Source organism: Mastigoproctus giganteus, chromosome 2, assembly GCF_048544385.1.
Source record: "Mastigoproctus giganteus isolate SK-2022 chromosome 2, ASM4854438v1, whole genome shotgun sequence".
Lineage (NCBI taxonomy): Eukaryota > Metazoa > Arthropoda > Arachnida > Uropygi > Thelyphonidae > Mastigoproctus > Mastigoproctus giganteus.
In genome coordinates, this window is record NC_143576.1 from 20,340,446 (window position 1) to 20,349,734 (window position 9,289).

Sequence of the window (9,289 nt, forward strand, 5' to 3'; positions counted from 1 at the left end):
AGCGCGTGACCACTATTAAACAGAAGTTTGTTTTACCACAGAAAAACAAGCCTTTGTTACGTATTTTTGTATTTGTTACGTATTACACGTAACCCACATCTCTCTTCTCCCATTGGCTGAATAAATATCATTAGGAGGAAAATTATTTTAATGTATAGAAAATTTAATAAAACCTCTCGGGTAACAACCAAATATCTAATTATTTCAATACCAGTTTACATTTATCAAGAAATTCGCGCGTTTTCTGACTTATTCATACAAAAATAAATAAAGTTGTGTTAAGTTATGAAAATAACAAAAATTTCAAGAAAAAATTGTTCATGCGACTCGGTTTCGCATCCAAAAGTGTCTTATTTTTTAAAAGACCCTAAGACATGAAATTAATTATAATAATTTATCTGCATTTTTTGGCAGTATTTTCCCATCACTTTAGGACAGATTATAAGAAAGTATATATTTTTTTAATTTATTGATTAATGAACTTATTAAATATAGTTGAAACTAAGCTATTGGCCGATTTTTAAATGATTCAATCTGAAAATTAAAATTAATCCTATCTTTCTCCGTACCTTGAGTGTGGTAACAAATAATTAGTATATGGCCTCGCCGGTAGGGCAGTTGATATAATCACCACCCTCCCCACATGAAAAGACCTGAGGTAGAATCCCATCAATGCACGAGGATAGACCGTTTCACAACGCGGCAGAACTAGTCGGTCTCAGGCGAGGGTACGTGGTTTTTTTTTTTTTCTCTCCCCGAAACTCCGGTTTTTCTTCCAGAAAACAGGCAAATCGACCATGTAATGCAATTCACAAAAATAATAATCTATGGCTCAATATAGTCTCAGTCACTGATGCGCCTAAAACGCTATTACAGCAACCAATTGTTATGTTATTCTGGGATTATTGCAACAGAAGTGCATTAGCGTGCATTTATTGGGCCCTCGTGGGTAGCACAGTTTGTAGGATCGCTGTCCTCCAGGTTTTTTCCACACTGGCTGGAAAGACCTGAGTTCTAGATCTGTCGTTGACGTGAGGAATTTCAACGAGTTTTTTTTCACAATGTAGTTGAGTTAGTTGGTCTCAGCGAGGGTAGATGGGTTTTCTCCCGGAAACTCAGTTTTTAATCCAGCAAACAGAAAATCGACCTCAGAACACACGCAGTTTTACAGACAGTATACACGGAGAAATATGGCTTTAGTCACTGATGCTCCTAAAACTTTACTGCAACAACAACAACAACTTGCATTTATAAATGTTAAACCTCAATTGTCATTTCCCAGCCCATCTGTACAATTTTCCTAGGTATTTTTGCGGTAGCATACTCTGGTACTTGTTATTAACAGCCCCTAGAAACGTTTGTATCATCGGAACTTAGACATTAAACTTGATGTGCCTTCACTGATATCATTAATAAACGGTGAAAACAATAAGAAGCCCTAGACCATCAATAACCACTATCCGTCTTCTGCCACTCAACCATCCCATCCCTTCATCCACAGCAGCAACTTGTCCTTAATGCCGCATGGGTTCTCCTTTTGCCCGTAATACAACCAATACATGTTTTGGTATGTATTACACAAGGTGTTGCAGTGTGTCTTGTGGCAGTGCTACCCATGCGTTGCATATGTGTTAAGTAATGCCCGCGCATTGTCAGATGGCTGGTCGTATCATCGAAAGTTCTTTTCCAGTAGGTCGTAAAAGTGCTCAGTCGGATTGAGATCACGTGAGGTGGTAGCCATAGGAGGACGGAGAATTCATTGTGATGTTCTTGAAACCAATTAGCAACCTGCTGGGCCTTATGGCATGGCGCACTGTCTTGTTGATAGTCGCTAGCGTTGTCTTGATACCCTGCCATCATGAAGGGGTTACTTAGTCGGCGACGATAGAATAATAGGCATTCCCGTTGAACTGTTGATTAACGATGATCAGAGGACTCAGAGCATACCATTTAAATAGTCTCTAAACCATAACACCACCTCCTCCTCCAGCCTGCCGAACACCATCAGTGCATTCGGGTGTCCATCAGCATGATAGAGTTTGAAATGGGATTACACAGACTAGGCGACAGAGTTGCACATGTCGGTGGTCCATTGTTGGTTCAGACATGCCCATGCAAGGCATAGTTTCTTGTGTCTAGCAATGAGCATGGGTACGTGTGACGGCCGTCGACTGCCATAGCCTATACGAGGCTAATGTCCGGCGCAAAGACCATGTCGATATTGGTCTTCTGCGTTGTGCTTGGTGGTTAGTTCAGTCACTGTGCTGGGTCGCAGCTGCGTTATGAAACGAGACGAGACACACGACGCTCGCCACGGGCGTCGACCGCACGTAGCTGTCCCGTATGACCTTTAGCTGGTTGCTCGACCGTTGTTGAGCTAGTCACAGTAGACTCGTGGTACCACAGCACGGGGGAACTTAATAATTTTGGCTGTTGTCCAGATCTACACGTCATGCCCTTTCATGTTCGAAGTTGGAAAGATCTCGATGCAATCCATTCTTCTTCTTAGACACGCAAAAAACATGATCTCTACATGTGTACCTACAGTCGTACGTCAGCCGTTCCCGACTTTTAACCCTTCACCGTCAGAGATAGTCCATTCGTACGCAAGGGGGTTTGCTAATGCAAAATGTGGTCGATTTGCTGGAAGAAAAGCCCCCGAGTTTTCCTAGGGAGGGGGAGGGGAACGTTTTACCCTTCCCTGGAACAGACTAACTTGGCTGCGTTATGAAAAATACCCATAAAAGTTCCTCGCGTTACTGACGACATTCGAACTCAGGTCTTTTCCACCCCGCGGGGGGGGGGGAAGACAGGAATTATACCAACTGTGCTACCCACGAGGTTCAGTGTGGTAGATTATTATATATTACTCAAAAAACAATTGGATGCAGGTAAAATTTTTGACTTTATATACCCAGACTTCAGTAAATATAAACTGGAAGAAACTGGAGTTTTGATCCTCGTAGTATGAATGAATGTTCGGTTTGATTATTATTTTTATCTTTCTTCTCTTTATGGGTTTTTCCATCCCGTGATGGGTACTGGTACCAGGTGTGTGTGGGGTGGTCGTCGTGTCCAGCTATTATTATTGGTCGAGGAACTCTCAGGTGTACAGCTTTCTAGAGTTCCATATAAGTGTTTATCATTATTTTATTTATATTATTATTTATTTATTATTATACTGTATATATATATATATTTGTTTGGCTGATGCATCCGCTGCTTTGCATCATTTGGTCATACAAATACTAATAATTAATTAATTAATTTTATTTATTTAATTTAGTTTTATTTTATAATCTAATTAATATTAAAATTACTTAAAGTTATTAATTAATATTATAAGTAATTTCATATGTTACCAATAAATACATTTTCAATTTCATTTTTATAATAATTATTATTATGTTTCTGGAAATACAGATCGATATTTGTTTATTTTCCATAAATATGGGTTGTTTATTTTCCATAAATATGGAAAATAAACAAACATATGGAAGTGTTTATGTTGAAACCATTTTGTCTCCGGATTTGAAGGGTAAAATGTGGTAACCCTAATTTCGAGCCCTCTAAGTACGTTTGGGGCCAAGTACATCTCACCTCGCACCAAAAGCCAGCCCTGCAATCTGTATTTCCAGAAACATAATAATAATTCGCTCTGTGTTAGTCGTGATAATATATTTTAAATAAACAATAAAATACAGAAGCGAATACAACGAATGTTATGACAAAATCCTGTTTCTGATTTCTTTTGTTGCGGCAGCTGGAGTGAGAAAGTTGCAGTAGAACTGAAGCTGGCAGATTTCAGCGCCCGTAGGCGGACAGGTGAAGATAAGTCCTTTTTTTTTTTTTTTTTTTTTTTCATTCTGAAAGGGACGAACGGCGGTTGGGAAGTGAGACCTTTGCGTGTTTGCCACGCCCACATATGACTTTAAATCATTACATGGATGGCACCCTGCACGCGCCTAAAGCTCGCAGAAGCTTCCAATCTGCACGTGTCTGATTATTTAATGATCACGATTTTAAGTAGCAGCTGAATGTATGGTGCTCACTTTTTATTGGATAGACGTCACGTGTCACCTATATCCAGATGCCCTCAACAACAGAATTTGAGAGGGGCGGTACGAATTTCAGGCCTCATTTAAGAATTAAGTTACCACTTTTCTATAAAAAAGCTAAAAAAACACCTGCTACCTCTTAATGTTGCTATGTAAAAGAATTTTATTCAAAGCGCTTGAAATAATATAAAAATGAAAATAAGTTTGCTTTCATAAGACAAATTTGATATTGAAGAAGAACTCTTTATTGCACACAAAACGCACATGCCGTACACAATACCCTTCAAGGCTACAAGCCAGGGGTTAACGAACAAATGTCCGTCCATAGAGAACTGATATCATGAGCTTACTAGCACCCCTTTCTATTTGCAATAAACTAACGAATATAGGCAGTAACTATGAATCTAAGTTTCCGTCACATTGAAATCTCCAGTCTTAATTTCTATCAATAAATGTGGAACTTAAACGTGTGTGTACTTATCTTCATTACTTGTTTTTTCAATCAGTTGCATAATTGCATTAGTTTTCCAACTCGAGATTATGCCACAAGTGGACCCATGTCGCAGATTGGCCAACACTCGTAATATGTTATGGCCTTCGAGCGATCATTTGTGGAACTATTAAGATTTTTGACTAAGCTTATAAAATTGCTTTTTTCCCCTTTATTATCTTTACTGTTAGCTATGTAACAGGATTACCTCTGAAATGATTTTTACGGATAATATAATGCGAAAAAAATTTTACCCACAATCAAACTTTTTTAAGGATACATGTTAACGTACAGTGCAATTTGGTTATGAACGAAGGTGAATGAAATAGATTTACTAAAAAATAAGTTCTGTACAATTACATTACGGTAATTATAATTATATTTGTTAGCATTATATAGATAATAAAGAATATACGATCGAATACTTTTGATCATATATAAAGAATATATATGATCAAAAGTATTCGGACAAACGGATAGTTGCAAAAGGAGTTTTTGATTCAAAAAATTAATAGTGGAGCCATCAAAAGGCCTGCGTTACAACCCGAACATTTCTTTCTACCAACTTGCGGTAGGTATTAACCGAAATTCGTTCCTGTTCACTCAGGAACAGGGACATATTCCATTCGTGCCTCAAGGTAGTTTTGGCTGCTGCCTAATCTTAGGCTCCAATTCGTCCCACAGGTGTTCAGTACAGCAGAGGTCCCGGCTGTGATCCGGTCAGTCTACCGTTTTGGCATCACTGTTTACATATCAGTCCTGTGTGACCACTGCATAAAATGAGTGTTTGTCATTCTGATATCGAGAGGAGACATTTGCCAATGTAGGTAGCACACAATTGTTCACAACGTTCAAGGATGTCATAGGCGGACCAAGTAGTACCCATAAGAAATAATCCCGTACTATCTAACTGCGTCTTGTGTAAAATTTCAGGTTGTTTTAACGTCATCAGACCTTGTTGTTGTAGGTTGATAGGTGTATAAAATACTTAGATCGTATTGCGTCGTATATATTATTTCTGTAAATTACGTGTGTTGCAGGTCGATTTGTCTGTTTACTCGACGAAAACCCCAGTTTTCGGAAGGTAAAAACCATGGTATCCTCACATGAGACACTACTAACTCAGCCGCGTTAGTCAGTCTCATGCGAGAATAGCATGTTTTTTCTTCCGAAAACTGGGGTTTTCGTCAAGCAAACAGGCAAATTATAGAGGAAAGACCTTCTCGAAGGATTTTAGAAATTCCTTCACTCTTGCATGGAAATTTAACCCGTTCTTTTCGAAGTAAAGTGGAAGATAGCGAAGTATCATGCCAACTAAGCTGCTACGGAGAACTCCCGCCTTTTGTGTAGCAAGATTCGTCCCTCCACAGCGCCTTCTTCCACTGTGTTCTACACAGTATGAACGTTGGGTACCAATCCAAACACCGTTGCTCATTGGTGATCTTGATATTGGGCTTTGAACGAGATATTACGTGCAGCTACGTTACCATTGAATGTAAGGATAATTTACATATATACGGTTGTTCCTCCTGAACGTGCACTTTTTTTTCCTGCACTGAATTTTTTCTGCAGATGACATCCTTGTTATGGTTCGTCGAATATGTTCTGTGAGTTTGTCAAACTCATGTTGAGGTATCACCAACGGTCTTCCATCTTTGAATAAGATCTAGACGAGTCGCACAGAAAGCTTACTGATGTTGCATCCAACCACCATCCCAAACACAGAAAGCCCGAGTTCCTATCCACGATCTATATTTACGCTTAACATATTGCACAGATGCATGAGATTTATACAGTTATATCTGAACCGTCATACACGCACGGGTGACTTCTGGCACTGTAGACAATATTCGTAGACGGGTGTTCGACTACTTTTGCTAATACAGTTTATGGGCAGTAGCGAAACTACAAATTCTGCATCCTCCGCGAAATTCACGAATGGATATTCCTGTGACCCTCTCGTACCCTTTAAAAATTATGCCAAACCAACCGCCCTGGTCGTTTTATACTTTCGGCCCTGCCGCGGTGGCTGAGCTGGGGGTATTGCAATTTCGCCGCTGGTATGCTCTTCTAGATTTACGACGAGGAATTTCTCGAATTATAAAATACTCGTATTAACAACCAGTACGCTGATATTTGGAAACTAAAACAATATTAAACAAACTATCATTGGTTCTGACACCGGGTTGCCTAGATTAACGTATGTGCTCAAACTTCTAATAACCATTTTGACATTTTAGAAAGTGTTTTCCGATGTTTAAAGACAGGAAGGAATTGAACTTAATTTAAAAAAAAAATAAGGTTTTTAATCGGAACGGCATTATATGGTCCCATTCAAACACTACGATATTGCAGAGGCCCACAAATTACTATAAAATTTTTTTGTCTTAATCATATAAAAATATTATAACTGCTACCACAAACAGTACTCTAGTGGTTTTATTTATTCATTCATTAGTCGAAGGCGTAACGAACGCAAGATCATTTGGACAGGAATTGAGCTATAAAGCAATCACAGATTTGTTAAGGGGAAGAGTATGCCTGACCCATCCGATTACTATTATGGAGTGTCCACAAAGCAGTTGAACGCAAAGAATGATTTGACATCATTTAGCGGTTATAGTAGTCATGTGGAAGTTGATAGGTTGAATAAATTTAAGGAGGAACTGGACAGGCATTTGGTGTGATTTTTTTTTTTGGCTGATGCTGCATAAGCTCATACATTTGCTTTCTTGCATCACATGCCACTACTACCTCTATATATTACGTAGAAAAGCTGGCGCGGGGGTTGGTGAGCAGGGGTGGAGCCCCCTAGTGGGTATTAAAAATATAATGCACTGCTGAGATATGGTAGTGCTGGAGTTTGCCAGGTGTCCAGTTTTGATCCTATCAACAAATTGAAAAAACTTAAAAAATTAAGAAACTTAATTTTTTTTTAAAATTAAGTTTCGGTATCATTTTATACATTTATTAATTTTATTTTAGTTATATTCATTTTTCACTGCAAACGACTGACTTCTTTGGAATTTTACCGCTTAAAAAAAAGAAAACTTTAAAATTTTATTTGAACTTTTCTTTTTGTGCATTGCTTTGTGAAATAACATCAGTGTTGCTAAATACATATATCTGGGTACACTAATAAAGCCAGGGAGACAGGTCTTAGCAATTTCTCGATTTTCTTTTTTCTTGAGATTGAGTTTTGCCTTGGTTTTATATCTTCAGAATTCTTTTTGTCCTGATTTTTTTTCCCCTAGAGATTGAGTTTTGCCTTGGTTTTATATCTTCAGAATTCTTTTTGTCCTGATTTTTTTTCCCCTAGAGATTGAGTTTTGCCTTGGTTTTATATCTTCAGAATTCTTTTTGTCCTGATTTTTTTCCCCCCTAGAGATTGAGTTTTGTTACAATTTTTCATCTTCAGAATGCTTTTGTTCCGGTTTTTATTCCCGTCTGGCCATTTTATGTTTAGTGTATTTTTTCGTTAAACACTACATTTGCAAACCAGCAAAAGTTTTGTAAAGTTTTTCAGTTGTTTATTACTAAATTTTTTCTTCCTTTTTTTCTTTTTTCTTTCACCCTTTGAGCACTGTTTTTGTGCAAATAGCAGACAATAAAAGTTTGTCACATTCTGAAGATCTACCCGTATGTATTTCAAACTGATCAATTGCCCTTTGTGAATCACGACAACGCGCTGTTGAGAAACCTTTTTTTTTTTTGTATGTTTAAAAGTTATGTGGCGTGTCATTCACCCAACAGTATAACCTAATTTAAGAGCAAGTTGACTTACTACCAGCATCGACGCGCCACCATGATATTGTATTTAACTTGTAACATCGGCAGGTACCAGCAAATGAGTGTACATTTTTCTCAACATACGCATGGCTGATTTTCTCACCCTCCTTCGAATCGGTGTGTTTCCTGTTTGTTATTTTACGCTGTTTTATAAGCATAAAACAATTTTATGCTGTAATCTGTTTGTATAATATCCCGGAGATAGAACTAGTTTTGCAATGGTTGTCATTAAATATTAATTGATTATTAGCACATATGCAAAAAAGCAATAACATTTCCTTAGATAAAAAAGGGCACCCGGGATGGATGGGATCTATCGAATCTCATTAAGGGAGGCAGCAAAGGAGGTGAGCAAACCCATAACGGTAATTATGAGCGCATCCTTGGATTCAGGGGAGGTCCTATATAGACTGGAGATGTGCGAATGTATCCCCAGTTCATAAAGGGGAATCAAAAGGTGACATGAGTAATTACAGACCTGTCAGCTTAACATCTGTTCCAGAGAAAATAATGGAGTCATTGGTTAATGTAGAATCATCTGGACAGGAATGCAATTACACTGCAGTCACACCATGGATTTGTTACAGCTCACAATGCTCCAATTTGTACAGCAGTATTTTATGTGCAACAGCTATCAAAAGCGTTCCTGAAATCCTAAAAAAAAACAAAAAACAAAAAAAAAAAACTATTATATTTAGTTAATTTTAACTAAATATAATAGTTTATATTTAACTATTATAATTAAATTTAACTTAAATTCTATTATAATTAAATGAATTTAATTATAATAGAATTTAACTATTATAATTAAATTCATCTGCCGTGCTGTGTCTTATGTCTGTTAATTGCGTGTGTTCTATGGTCGATTTGTCTGTTTGCCGGACGAAAACCCCTAGTTTCTAGGGGGGGAAACCTTGCTATCTACGCCTGAGACCGACTAACTCAGCCATTC